Genomic DNA, 15,516 nt, shown 5'->3' on the forward strand with positions numbered 1-15,516 from the left:
TGTTTAGCATCTCCAGTGGCTCTGGAAGTGTGGAGAGGATATTCTCCACTGCTGGCATGCTCTCCAGGCACCATCGCATGAGCCTGAAGCCACAGACTGGCCAAACTTGTGTTTCTAAAAATGAATTCTAAAAATGAATTCAAAGGCACTAATAAGTCAGTTTTCGTTTAATTTGTCACAGCCTATATGTGCAATAGCCTTGAAATAATTGAAATAATATAGCCTAAGTAATTCATTTTCGTTTCTTCTTAGGCTCCCTGTCTGGCTCTTGACCTATTTAGAGTGTTTATATGCTGTTTAATATGACATGTAGCCTATTTTAAATTATGTGTGATTCTTACATTTACCTTTTTCAAAAACAAAAATTGTAGGTCCAGAAATAGAAGGGTGTTGGTTAAATTGTGATTTTAATGAATGCAGCGAATTTGGAGCGGCATTTGTTTTTGTGAGCGTGCAGTTGGAAAGCACATGGAGCGCTGGAGTGGTGAGTGGGACTTTTTGAGTGGGATTTCCATGAGTGATTAGTGGGATTTCCAACAGCTCAACTCCGCTCACATGCTCTGGTCAGAACACTGATTTAATTCACTCTCATTTCTTCACGTCTGAATTGCATCGGAATAAAAGTGTTCAGGGTTCCTGTGACAACCATACAAGAACTATACAGGTTGCTAAAAGGAAAACGCACAATGACACTCACAGGAACTGCATCTAGCCACAATGGGAACAGAGAAAAGCTTTGGGTCTAAACGATTATTATGTTAAGACATGTCCGTTTCTGTCACTAGTTTAACTCAGAAAGAGGTAAAGAAACACAAACACTTTAGATGAAAGGAGTTCTGCACTGGCAACGTAACCGCCATGACAGTCAACCTTCTTCAAGTTGTAATGCTTCCACAGTGACAGTCAATGTTGAGTTGTACTGAATATTTAACCATGTGATTTTCAACCAGGGACCCATGTTATATTGATGTTAGAGCAGAGGAAGGTGTGGCCTCTATTGATGTTGAACTGGGCCATCGTGAGTGTGGAGAAACACACGTCAGTAGATAGGGCTGTCCTCGGGCATTATGTTTTATTTTTCATGAAAACGGATTTATTATTGATCAAATCTATTTCCTCTACTAGTATTATGGCATGCAGCTTTATCAAAGACCATGACACAGTCATTCAATGAGAAACAGTAACTTACTGACCTTTCCTACTAAGAGATAAATGGTGAAGTTTACAACTACATTTTGGCCTGTGGTGAATCACACTTAAATGCTCTGCTTATTATCTAAAATAATGCAGCAACTGTTTTTATACCCATTTTTCTCAAGATTCTGTATGGTTGTTTTCATATCAATAATTGATTGCCCTTTAACAGAGCTTTTGTAAGAGAGTATAGGTCACATCATTAAGGTGTGCCTCTCTTCCCTCGCTCCTCCAGATCCATAGACCATGGAGACATTAGAAAAATGTTTCTCCAGCCAATCTGGGTCTAAGTCGGAGTCCCAAATGGCACCCTATTTCTTACATAGTGTACTACTTTTGACAGAGCCTTATGGGCCCTGGTCAAAAGTAGTGCACTATATAGGGAGTAGGGTGCCATTTGGGAAGCAACCTGAGATAAGAAGAGTCGTGAGCTTCACTTCGTCAGGAAATGAAGTGTAAAATAAAGCCAGAGATGAGACCTTGTTCTTTTCCTGGGATGGAGAGATAAAGATAAAGAGAGATGGAGATAAAGAGAGATGGAGACAAAGAGATATATAGATCAAGAGAGATGGAGACAAAGAGAGATGGAGATAAAAAAGAGATGGAGATAAAGACAGATGGAGACAAAGAGAGATGGAGATAAAGAGAGATGGAAACAAAGAGAGATGGAGACAAAGAGAGATGGAGACAAAGAGAGATGGAGATAAAGACAGATGGAGATAAAGAGAGATGGAGACAAAGACAGATGGAGATAAAGAGAGATGGAGACAAAGAGATAAAGAGAGATGGAGATAATGAAAGATGGAGATAAAGAGAGATGGAGACAAAGAGAGATGGAGGCAAAGAGAGATGGAGACAAAGACAGATGGAGATAAAGAGAGATGGAGACAAAGACAGATGGAGATAAAGAGGGATGGAGACAAAGACAGATGGAGAGAAAGAGAGATGGAGACAAAGACAGATGGAGATAAAGAGAGATGGAGAGAAAGAGAGATGGAGATAATGAAAGATGGAGATGAAGAGAGATGGAGATAATGAAAGATGGAGATAAAGAGAGATGGAGACAAAGAGAGATGGAGATAAAGAGAGATGGAGATAAAGACAGATGAAGATAAAGAAAGATGGAGACAAAGACAGATGGAGATAAAGAGAGATGGAGATTCCCTGTCTTAGGTCAGTTAGGATCAACACTTTATTTTAAGAACGTGAAATGTCAGAATAATAGTAGAGAGAATGATTTATTTCAGCTTTTATTTCTTTCATCAAATTCCCAGTGGGTCAGAAGTCTACATACACTCAATTAGTATTTGGTAGTATTGCCTTTAAATTGTTTAACTTGGGTCAAACGTTTTGGGTAGCCTTCCACAAGCTTCCCACAATAAGTTGGGTAAATTTTGGCCCATTCCTCCTGACAGAGCTGGTGTAACTGAGTCAGGTTTGTAGGCCTCCTTGCTCGCAAACGCATTTTCAGTTCTGCCCAAACATTTTCTATAGGATTGAGGTCAGGGCTTTGTGATGGCCACTCCAATACCTTGACTTTCTCATGATGCCATCTATTTTGTGAAGTGCACCAGTCCCACCTGCAGCAAAGCACCCCCACAGCATGATGCTGCTACCCCCGTGCTTCACGGTTGGGATGGTGTTCTTCGGCTTGCAAGCCACCCCCTTTTTCCTCCACACATAACGATGATCAGTATGGCCAAAGAGTTCTATTTTTGTTTCAGGACATTTCTCCAAAAAGTACGATCTTTGTCCCCATGTGCATTTGCAAACCGTAGTCTGGCTTTTTTATGGCGGTTTTGGAGCAGTGGCTTCTTCCTTGCTGAGCGGCCTTTCAGGTTATGTCGATATAGGACTTGTTTTACTGTGGATATAGATACTTTTGTACCTGTTTCTTCCAGCATCTTCACAAGGTCCTTTGCTGTTGTTCTGGGATTGATTTGCACTTTTCGCACCAAAGTACGTTAATCTCTAGGAGATAGAACGTGTCTCCTTCCTGAGCGATATGATGGCTGCGTGGTCCCATGATGTTTATACTTGCGTACTATTGTTTGTACAGATGAACGTTGTACCTTCAGGCGTTTGGAAATTGCTCCCAAGGATGAACCAGACTTGTGGAGGTCTACCATTTTTTTTCATTTTCCCATGATGTCAAGCAAAGAGGCACTAAGTTTGAAGGTAGGCCTTGAAATACATCCACAGGTACACCTCCATTTGACTCAAATAGCCTATCAGAAGCTTCTAAAGCTATGACATCATTTTCTGGAATTTTCCAAGCTGTTTAAAGGCACAGTCAACTTAGTGTATGTAAAATTCTGACCCACTGGAATTGTGATACAGTGAATTATAAGTGAAATAATCTGTCTGTTAACAATTGTTGGAAAAATTATCATGCACAAAGTAGATGTCCTAACCGACTTGCCAAAACTATAGTTTGTTAACAAGAAATTTGTGGAGTGGTTGAAAAACGAGTTTTAATGACTCCAACCGAAGTGTATGTAAACTTCCGACTTCAACTGTAGACAAAGAGAGATGGACAGATGGAGATCACCTCGATGAAGAGGACTGAGGTTTATGACACTGATTGTCATTATGATATCATTACGCTCTTCATATTCACAAAACAACAGCAGCAGATCGTCTAATACAGGACATGGCTCAACCTTGTGTGTCTGTCCCTCGGGCCTGAAGTACACAGAATAAGAACTGATCTTAGTATGGTATAGGTGACAGGAGATTCGTTTTTAGACAGAGGGAAACTATTCATAATCATGTGTGTTGTATTGTCACTGTAAAATATGACTTACTTACTGAGATGTATTTGCTTAGCAAATAATACTGCGGACAGTTACAAGGGAGATTATTACTGTCTCAAATGCCCCATAGGGCTCTGGTCAAAAGTAGTGCGCTATACAGGCACTAGGGAGTCGTTTGGTAGCGGACTATAGCTGTCATAAAACGACTTCAGCTGAAATACTAAAAGTTCTGCGAAAATAACGAATGTGCCATTAATGACATTTAGTCCCTATAAGTATATGAACTACACAGTGGTGGAGAAATCATGATCTGCAATCATCTGTACCTACAGTCCATGATGCTCATTTATATTTCCCTCCTCCTGTGGATGAGTGAGGACCTTCCTCCTAGAGCTCAGCTTGGGCAGCACCCAAATAGTCCCCTATTCCCTATATAGTGATCTACTTTTGACCAGGGCCCATCGGAATTAGGGAATAAAGTGCCATTTCAGACACAGCTTCTGTCTGTAATTAGGGAGTCACTGGTTTCAATCATTCTGCTGCCACATTTTTATCCTCAATACCTTGAAACATTTTGGACGCGGCTCAGACGAGGCCCGTCTTCGAGACGCTGCTCTCTCACTGCCGAGCGCAGAGCAGAGCTGTCATTGATTTGACGCTAATGGAATTTTAAATCTCCCCTCATAGCGGAGTAGTTCTGCTTAAGTGCAAGTCTCAATTAAGAGGAGGGTAATTTAGCCTGATCTCCAAGGGGGCGACGATAGGCTGTAATCAATATCTAAATACAGGGCCTAGCCGCTTAGCAGACAGGCTATTTCCTCTGGTAGTGACACAAGTCAGGTTGGCTACTTCTCCTGCTGCATTCAGAGCAAGAGCACAGGGCAACTTCTAACTACTTCTCTCCCAACCTGGACTCAGGGGTAGACGTAACATGGTAAATGTAAATCATACTATCTCATGTCTAGTCAATAAGACGAGGCTGTGCCTTCGGAAATATTCAGAGATCATCTCTACAGTGGTCGTACGTAATGTGAATCAATACCAATTCTTCAATAACTTTTTATCAAAACACAGGATTTTAGAGGGTACAACTCAGAAGAAACCCAAACTATTTCAGTCTACAAACACTTATATGTACAAAATACAATCTACCATATGCAATCTGCACACACAAAAATACATTATCATCATGTACAGATGTAGGATCTTAATTTGAAAAAGGTAAATAATCCTGCAGCTACAGGAAATGTGTCTGACATTTCAAATATGAAATTACAATCTTCAGGAGCCTTTTTAAACCTCAAATACACTACAAGTTTAACATTTCCTGCAAAAGGTCTCCTGCAACAGGGTGATCAAATTAAGATCTCACATAGACTATAATACACCTCATTCCCATAATAAATCCCCAATATGACTGGTTAGATACATTAGCTTAATTCTGTGAATAGGGAGGGTATTATCATTCAGCTCTATTTCTACTCACCTCTTCAATTTTAGATTAGATTCTTTTGACTTCATCTCTGAATAATTTCCCCTGGCCGACAGGAGACGGATCATCTTAATCAATAACTTCAGACAACACAATTAATTATAAATACTGTCCCATTTGGTACCTTATTCCCTATATAGTGCACTACTTCTGACCAGAGCCCTATGGGTCCTGGTCAAAAGTAGTGCAATAATCAAATCAAAATCACATTTTATTTGTCACATGTGCCAAATACAACAGGTGTAGACCTTACAGTGAAATGCTTACTTACAAGCCCTTAACCAACAATGCAGTTTTAAGAAAGAATACCAAAAAAAATCACAAAAAGATACAATATAAAATAATACGAAAACTAAGTTACAAATAATTAAAGAGCAGCAGTAAAAATAACAATAGCAAGGCTATATACAGGGGGTACCGGTACCGAGTCAATGAGGTAATATGTACATGTACAGTTGAAGTCTGTAACGATCCCGGCAGTCTGAGTCGGGTCCTGTCTGGTGACTAGTGTTTTGTTCGTAATCTCCAGTTTCCCGAGGGTTCGGGAACGCTCCGGGGAGCGCTCTTGATTTCCGCACCTGCGTCCCATCAGCAATCTGCACACCTGGTCCTGATCATCACCCTTCTTAGGCTCTGGCCTAACATCCAGTTCCTGCCGGATCGTTAGCCATGAACAGTATGTTTGTCAGCGTATCAGCCTTTGAGTTTCTAGCGTTAGTTTTGTTGTTTTGCACCTTGTTGATTTGCTGTGTACTCACCTCCGTTTTGTTCTGTCTGCAGTCTCTCACCCGAACCTTCACCCAACCTCTGCCTGATGGTCGGCGGCTGCCGAGCCATTTCTGGACCTACCACTGCACCCTCAACAACCCATCCACGCCACCCGCTCTGTTCCCTGGATTATTCAGCCTCACTCGGGAGTCAATTAAATAAACACTCACCTTTGTCTCAAAGTACCTTGTCCTGGTCTGCTTCTGGGTTCTGGCTTAGTAAACTGTGACAGAACGATCCGGCCAGTAATGAACCCAGCGGACCTGGACTCTGTTCGCCATGCCATTACCCAGCAGGAGAAGATGTTGGGCCATCATAGCACGGTACTACAGGAGATCGCGTTGTCAGTTCGGAACCTTTCTACCGGTCTGACGGAGGTTCAGAACCAACGCAAGTGCCCGGCGGAGGATCCACTACCGGTTTCACCCATCTCGCCTGCCGCTTCTGAAGTTGTGTCCCTCCGTGAGCCCAAGGTTCCGACGCCGGATAAATATGAGGGGGAGCTGGGAAGATGCCGTTCCTTCCTTATGCAGTGTGGATTAGTGTTCGATCTACAGCCCTACTCTTATGCCACAGACAAGGCTAGGATAGCCTTTGTGATTGAGTTGCTGCGTGGTCGAGCGCTGGAGTGGGCTTCAGCCGTTTGGGAACGACAGGATCCCTGCATGGCTTCATACCAGGGGTTCACGGCCGAGATGAGGAAGCTCTTCGACCATTCCGTCCGAGGGAGGGACGCAGCTAGGCGCCTGTTTTCTCTTCACCAAGGAACTCGCATGGCGTGGCCGACTTCGTGATCGAGTTCAAGACGTTGGCTGTGGAGAGTGGGTGGAACGAGGAGTCTCTGCAAGCGGCCTTTTACCAGGGTCTGTCGGAGCAGCTCAAGGATGAGTTGATCTCCTATCCGGAGCCTAGTGACCTGGACAGCTTGGTAGCCTTGTCTATTCGGGTGGATAATCGAGTCCGAGAGCGAAGGAGGGAGAAGCAATGGGGTCCGTCCAATCGATCAGCTTCTCAGTTCCCAGTCGGGTCGGGTGGTGGACCAGAACACGTCGATCATTCTCCACCACAAAGGATTAGTGGAGAGGACCTCTCTCCCGATTCTGAACCCATGCAAGTGGGGCGGCACGGGTTAACCAAGGAGGAGCGTCAACATAGACGTAAGACCAACTGCTGCCTCTACTGTGGTCGCTCGGGACATTACATCTCCACTTGTTCCCGGCGGTCGTCAAACTGCCCGGCTCGCTAAAGTTGGGAGGACTTTTAGCGAGCCAGTTTCAACCTCTCAGTACCTCTGTCAGACCCCGTTTCCCGGCTACCCTTGTGAACAGGAATCAAAGCTTAGCGATTAACGCTTTTATCGATTCAGGTGCCGATGGAAGCTTTCTTGATACCGAGTTGGTGGAACAGCTGGGGCTTTCCAAGGAGCAATTGCCGGAAGCCATTGAAGCGACCACTCTGAACGGCAGTAGTCTGGCACGTATCACGATGAGGACTGAACCGGTTAAGATGCGGTTGTCGGGGAATCATTCTGAGATGATTTCATTCTTCATTCTGCCGTCTTCCCATGTTCCTCTGGTCCTTGGATACCCCTGGCTGAAGGAACACAATCCCACGTTCGATTGGGTGACGGGCAAGGTAACGAGTTGGAGCCTTGATTGTCATGCTAACTGTCTCAAGACTGCCTGCCCCCATTCGGTTCCCAGTCAGGTGATTGAGGCTAAACCCCCAGATTTGTCCCTGGTTCCCGAGACATATCACGATTTGGGGGAAGTTTTCAGTAAACAGAAGGCTCTGTCACTCCCTCCCCCACCGACCATATGATTGTGCCATCAACCTGTTCCCGGGAGCTGTCTACCCCAAGGGAAGGTTATACAGTATCTCCCGACCTGAACGTGAGGCGTTGGAGACCTACATCAAGGAGTCCCTAGCGGCTGGTCTCGTTCGTCCTCGTCATCACCCCTGGGGGCAGGATTCTTCTTTGTGGGTAAGAAGGATGGCTCTCTTCGACCGTGTATTGATTATCGGGGGTTGAATGCCATCACGGTCAAGAACAAGTATCCCCTGCCCTTGATGAGTTCTGCCTTCGACTCCTTACAGGGTGCTACGGTATTCACCAAGCTAGACCTACGCAATGCGTATCACATGGTCCGGATCAGAGAGGGGGACGAGTGGTTGACGGGTTTCAATACACCGATGGGTCACCAGTATCAGGTGATGCCGTTTGGACTGACCAATGCCCCAGCGGTATTCCAGAGTATGGTGAACGACGTCCTGAGAGATATGATCGGTCTCTTTGTGTTTGTTTACCTGGATGACATTCTGATCTTCTCGAAGGAACCTTCCGACCACGTCCAGCATGTCCGGCAGGTTCTGCAGCGATTGTTGGAGAATCGCCTGTTCGTGAAGGCCGAGAAGTGCGAGTTTCACGCCCACACGACATCCTTTCTCGGGTACATCATCTCCAGGGGAGAGATTAGGATGGACCAGGAGAAGGTTAGAGCGGTTCTGGAATGGGCCCAGCCCGGTACGAGATTGCAGCTCCAGAGATTTTTGGGGTTTGCGAATTTCTACCGCAGATTCATCCGGGATTACAGCCGTGTGGCCGCTCCGTTAACTGCCTTGACTTCCAGTATCAGGACCTTCAAGTGGAATCCGGAGGCGGATCGAGCGTTTCTGGATTTGAAGAGGCGATTCACCAACGCACCGATTCTCTCTCAACCGGACACGGCCCGTCAGTTCGGTCGTTGAAGTGGACGCGTCTGATGTGGGAGTTGGCGCCATCCTGTCGCAGCGATGCTCCACGGACAGTAAACTCCATCCCTGCGCCTACTACTCTCGTCGCCTTTCGCCTGCGGAGAGGAATTACGATGTGGGTAACCGGGAGCTTCTCGCGGTGAAACTTGCCTTGGAGGAGTGGCGCCACTGGTTGAGAGGCGGAGCAACCGTTTATTGTCTGGACGGACCACAAGAATCTTGCTTACGTGCAATCGGCTAAACGTCTCAACTCCCGTCAGGCCAGGTGGGCGTTGTTTTCGGACGATTCAAGTTTTCCCTGACGTTCCGACCTGGATCTAAGAACGGCAAGGCGGACGCCTTGTCCCGGATGTTCTCCAAGACGGAGGAGAGTGGGTCCAAGACCGAGACAATTCTCCCCCGGAACTGCGTCGTGGGAGCAGTTATGTGGAAGATTGAGGAGGAGGTGCTGGCGGCCCTTCGGACTCAGCCCGGTCCCGGTAACGGTCCACCCGGTCGGTTGTTTGTGCCTGAGTCGGTTCGTCCTGCGGTCCTCAAATGGTCCCACGCCAGCAAGATGGCTTGTCACCCTGGCGTGGCTCGGACAATGGCGTTTCTTCGCAGACGTTTTTGGTGGCCTGCCATGGCCGAGGATACTCGGGGTTTTGTGGCTGCCTGTCCAGTGTGTGCGCAGAATAAGAGTACCAATCGGCCCAGCTCTGGACTACTTCACCCCCTTCCTATTCCCCGGCGTCCATGGTCGCATCTGGCCCTGGACTTCGTCACTGGGTTGCCCGCTTCTGAGGGGAACACGGTCGTTCTGACTATCGTGGACAGATTCAGCAAGTTCGCCCACTTTGTGCCAATTGCCAAGCTTCCCTCTGCCTCGGAGACGTCCGAGATCCTGGTTAGGGAGGTTTTCAGGGTCCACGGTTTGCCCAGTGATATCGTTTCCGACCGTGGCCCTCAGTTTACCTCTGCTGTCTGGAAGTCCTTCTGTTTGGCCATTGGAGCTACAGTCAGTCTCACATCTGGTTTTCACCCCCAATCCAATGGTCAGGCGGAGAGAGCCAACCAGAAGATGGAATCCACGCTACGCTGTCTGGTCTCTTCCAACCCCACCTCCTGGGTCTCTCAGTTGCCTTGGGTTGAGTATGCCCACAATACTCTCCCTACATCTGCCACTGGGATGTCTCCCTTCCAGTGCCTGTATGGCTACCAACCTCCCCTGTTCCCTTCTCAGGAGAAGGAGCTCTCAGTGCCTTCTGTTCAGGCCCATATTCGTCGTTGCCACCGGACCTGGCATCGGGCCAGAAAGGCACTCCTTAGAGTTTCGGACCGGTATCAGCTCCAGGCGAATCGTCGCCGGATCCCCGCTCCCACCTATACCATCGGAGATAGGGTTTGGTTGGCCACACGGGATCTTCCGTTACGGACTGAGTCTAGGAAGTTGTTACCGAAGTTCATTGGTCCGTTTGTGGTGGAGAAGGTGATCAATCCAGTGGCAGTTCGACTCAAACTACCGAGGACGCTCAGAGTCCATCCCACCTTTCATGTCTCCTGCCTCAAGCCTGTCTTCCTCAGTCCTCTGTTGCCTCCTCCGCCTCCTCCTCCTCCTCCTCGGATGATCGGAGGTGGTCCTGCCTACACGGTGCGTCGCATCATGGATTCCAGACGGCGGGGCCGGGGTTTCCAGTATCTCGTGGACTGGGAGGGGTATGGTCCTGAAGAGAGGAGTTGGATTCCGCGGCGACAGGTCCTAGATGCTGACCTCATCAGTGACTTCTACCGCCTCCATCCTGGCGCTCCGGGAGTCCGCCCGGTGGCGTTCGTCGGAGGGGGGGGTACTGTAACGATCCCGGCAGTCTGAGTCGGGTCCTGTCTGGTGACTAGTGTTTTGTTCGTAATCTCCAGTTTCCCGAGGGTTCGGGAACGCTCCGGGAGCGCTCTTGATTTCCGCACCTGCGTCCCATCAGCAATCTGCACACCTGGTCCTGATCATCACCCTTCTTAGGCTCTGGCCTAACATCCAGTTCCTGCCGGATCGTTAGCCATGAACAGTATGTTTGTCAGCGTATCAGCCTTTGAGTTTCTAGCGTTAGTTTTGTTGTTTTGCACCTTGTTGATTTGCTGTGTACTCACCTCCGTTTTGTTCTGTCTGCAGTCTCTCACCCGGAACCTTCACCCAACCTCTGCCTGATGGTCGGCGGCTGCCGAGCCATTTCTGGACCTACCACTGCACCCTCAACAACCCATCCACGCCACCCGCTCTGTTCCCTGGATTATTCAGCCTCACTCGGGAGTCAATTAAATAAACACTCACCTTTGTCTCAAAGTACCTTGTCCTGGTCTGCTTCTGGGTTCTGGCTTAGTAAACTGTGACAAAGTCGGAAGTTTACATACACTTAGGTTGGAGTCACACTTAGGTTGGAGTCATTAAAACTTGTTTTTCAACCACTCCAACTGTGAAGCACGGGGGTGGCATTATCATGCTGTGGGAGTGCTTTGCTGCAGGCGGGACTGGTGCACTTTACAAAATAGATGGCATCATGAGGAAGGAAAATGATGTGGATATATTGAAGCAACATCTCAAGACATCAGTCAGGAAGTTAAAGCTTGGTCGCAAATGGGTCTTCCAAATGGACAATGACGCCAAGCATACTTCCAAAGTTGTGGCAAAATGGCGTAAGGACAACAAAGTCAAGGTATTGGAGTGGCCATCACAAAGCCCTGACCTCAATCCTATAGAACATTTGTGGGCAGAACTGAAAAAGTGTGTGCGACCAAGGAGGCCTACAAACCTGACTCAGTTACACCAGCTCTGTTAGGAGGAATGGGCCAAAATTCACCCAGCTTATTGTGGGAAGCTTGTGGAAGGCTACCCGAAACGTTTGACCCAAGTTAAACAATTTAAAGGCAATTTTACCAAATACCAATTGAGTGTATGTAAACTTCTGACCCACTGGGAATGTGATGAAATAAATAGAAGCTTAAATAAATCATTCTCTCTACTATTATTCAGAAATTTCACATTCTTAAAATAAAGTGGTGATCCTAACTGACCTAAGACAGGGAATTTTTACTATAATTAAATGTCAGGAATTGTGAAAAACTGAGTTTAAATGTATTTGGCTAAGATGTATGTAAACTTCTGACTACAACTGTATGTAGAGTTATTAAAGTGACTATGCATAGATAATAAACTGAGAGTAGCAGCAGCTTAAAAGAGGGGGGGTTGATTCACCACAGGCCAAAATGTAGTTGTAAACTTCACCATTTATCTCTTAGTAGGAAAGGTCGGTAGTCCCAGATACTGCAGGATCTCAACTTGAAACCCCCTAAATGCAATGCAAATAGTGTCACGATCGTTACATGATGAAGACCAAGGCGCAGCGTGATAGGCGTACATCTTTTAATGAGTACCTGACACCAACAACAAAACAACAAAACGATACGTGAAGTCTAAAGGTTCACCAACACCAACCTATACAGAACAAGATCCCACAATTAACTAGTGCCAACAGGCTGCCTAAGTATGGTTCCCAATCAGAGACAACGAGAATCAGCTGCCTCTGATTGGGAACCACCCTGGCCAACATAGAAAACACGAACTAGAAAAAAACATAGAAAATCACACTTAGACAATCCATACCCTGGCTCAACATATAAGAGTCCCCAGAGCCAGGGCGTGACAAATAGTCTGGGTAGCCATTTGATTAGATGTTCAGGAGTCTTATGGCTTGGGGGTAGAAGCTGTTTAGAAGCCTCTTGGCCTCTTAGGCCTCCTGTAGCTCAATTGGTAGAGCATGGCGCTTCCAACGGCAGGGTTGTGGGTTTGATTCCCACGGGGGGCCAGTATGAAAAATGTATGCACTCACTAACTGTAAGTCGCTCTGGATAAGAGCGTCTGCTAAAATGACTAAAATGTTTTTTTAAATGGTACTGCTTGCCGTGCGGTAGCAGAGAGAACAGTCTATGACTAGGGTGGCTGGAGTCTTTGACAATTTTAGGGCCTTACACTGACACCGCCTGGTATAGAGGTCCTGGATGGCAGGAAGCTTGGCCCCAGTAATGTACTGGGCCGTGTGCACTACCCTCTGTAGTGCCTTGCAGTCGGAGGCCGAGCAGTTGCCATACCAGGCAGTGATGCAACCAGTCAGGATGCTGTCGATGGTGAAGCTGTAGAACCTTTTGAGGATCTGAGGACCCATGCCAAATCTTTTCAGTCTCCTTAGGGGGAATAGGTTTTGTCGTGCCCTCTTCACGACTGTCTTGGTGTGCTTGGACCATGTTAGTTTGTTGGTGATGTGGACACCAAGGAACTTGAAGCTCTCAACCTGCTCCACTACAGCCCCATCGATGAGAATGGGGGCGTGCTCGGTCCTCTTCTTTTTCCTGTAGTCCACAATCATCTCTTTTGTCTTGATCACATTGAGGGAGAGGTTGTTGTCCTGGCACCACACGGCCAGGTCTCTGACCTCCTCCCTATAGGCTGTCTCGTCGTTGTCACTACAAAGGTAATAGAGTACCATTTGGGACACAGTCCATATCCCTGCCTAACTTTTATTCAATGACTCCCAACACCATTATTAGCATCTATCTCCCTATGCCATGCACACACTATAACCAGTTTGGTGATGTTAAAACCTTTTCTTATACAGATTAGCCTCGTTTAAAACTACTTCAGCGTGACATGATCTTCAAGGTGCGTACCACACACTGTCAAGGACAGCGCTGTAATGAGTCTGGACTTTATTTTCCCATTTTAATGCAGTCTGTGGAGGATAAGGCAGGATAAGGCTGGCTACAGGAATACGCCCTTCGCTCAGTGAAATGCCATTTACTGCCAGAGAAGGATCACTGTTTTGCATCACAAATGGCAACATATTCCCTATATAGTGCACCATTTTTGACCGGGGCCTGTAGGGTAATGCATTATTTAGGGAATAGGGTGCCATTAGGGACACACAATGTGTCAGTCGGGTCACCTAACAGAATTAATCCACTTGAGATGCCTGCTGGTGGGGGAGAATGATTTGTGTTGCAATCTCCTCCTTCACCTGAACTGTTTCTGCTAGGATGTATGACATACAAACCTTTTCCTTATAATGCACTTCAGCTTCTAACCACAAAGTCAACACATAGGCTACACATTCGGACACACACACACACACACACACACACACACACACACACAGTGAGAATTCTTGATAACAACACTTTTCATTTCATTGCTCTTACACCTGTGTAGTAGCACTGTAACATTCCACTCGTATAATAGCAAATAAAAAACACTTACCTCTATTACATTCTATTTCCCCTTCATTACAGCGCCGGTCACTTATTTAACAAGTTTCACTTTAGTAAAGGTCGTCAAGATCATAACAGTAAAGACGTTGTTTAGAACTTACAGAATGAACAAATCAATCAAGAAACCAAAACAACCATTCAAGATTCTTCACTCTAATTTCAAATTCTACTGTAGAATGTGCAACGCATTTTTTTGTGATACAATGGAGAGTTTGTCTCACAAAAATGTTTACCCAACCATTGTGCGGTGTCTCACTCTCCACAACACTTATGTAATTACTTTTGTGCAGAAAAACTCTCAATTGTATCACAACACAATGTGTTGTACATCGGTTTTACAACTTGAGTGTGTATGGGGCCAGATTCATCTGTTTGTATTCGTTCATTGGTCTGGATTCATGCAATGTGTTTGTTTCTCTTCCAGGCTGTGAACTAATGGCAGTAGAAAAGGTCAGGAGAGTCAATGAGCATATCACATCACATCAATAGTCATCATGTCACATTCATTTTAAGGGGAAGCCTGAGTGCCATGCTCTCACTCTCACACACACACAACTAGTGTACACACTTGCAAGCGCACACACACATACAAACACACACACACATCCCCACCAGACCCCTATGTGTAAGTGCATAATTTAGAAGAGCCGCAAGACATTAATTAAACCTGTATATCGTGGCCCTGGGTATTGCTGAAATCATACTTCCATCTGTGGGAGGTAGGGAGAGTGCGAGGGAGAGAGGGTCGGAGGGAGGGAGGGAGAGAGGGTCGGAGGGAGGGAAGGAGAGATATCTCCACAGTATCCTCTCCACTGCGCTGAGTATGGCTGAGTATTAGGTTATCAGTGGAACACCAATCAATGCATGAATAATTTTCACGTGGCCTACTGCAGAATGTCTAGATATTAACTCCAGATGTCCGCAAATGTGGGTGCCCATAGGGCGCTGGTCAAAAGTAGTGCACTATAAAGGGAACAGAGTGCCATTTGGGATGCAACCTTAGTCTGACTCCAGATTAAAATGTCAGCACCACCAACGCACACCCACCCTGTGACCCCCGCTGAATGTCAATTAATGCGATATTTAGTAGTCGGTTTTCTTTCTCTGTGCCCTCGAGGCTGTGTGATCATCCTAAGCAGAGGGGTACGTACTGTATCAGTGTCTATTAATGTTCATCTGACAGTAAGTAGGCATGGATTTAGCCAGCATCCCGACCACATTCACACACACACACACACACACACACACACACACAGGCACACC

General features: G+C 46.3%; 1 non-coding gene across 1 annotated transcript; it reads left to right on the forward strand.

Annotated features, from left to right (window-relative positions):
• Nucleotides 1–12,722: 12,722 nt before the first annotated feature.
• Nucleotides 12,723–12,798, forward strand: trnag-ucc. The gene has a single exon. It is a non-coding gene; the product is annotated as a tRNA-Gly (tRNA).
• The last annotated feature ends 2,718 nt before the right edge of the window (nt 12,799–15,516 follow it).

Source organism: Coregonus clupeaformis, chromosome 17 (genome assembly GCF_020615455.1).
Source record: "Coregonus clupeaformis isolate EN_2021a chromosome 17, ASM2061545v1, whole genome shotgun sequence".
Lineage (NCBI taxonomy): Eukaryota > Metazoa > Chordata > Actinopteri > Salmoniformes > Salmonidae > Coregonus > Coregonus clupeaformis.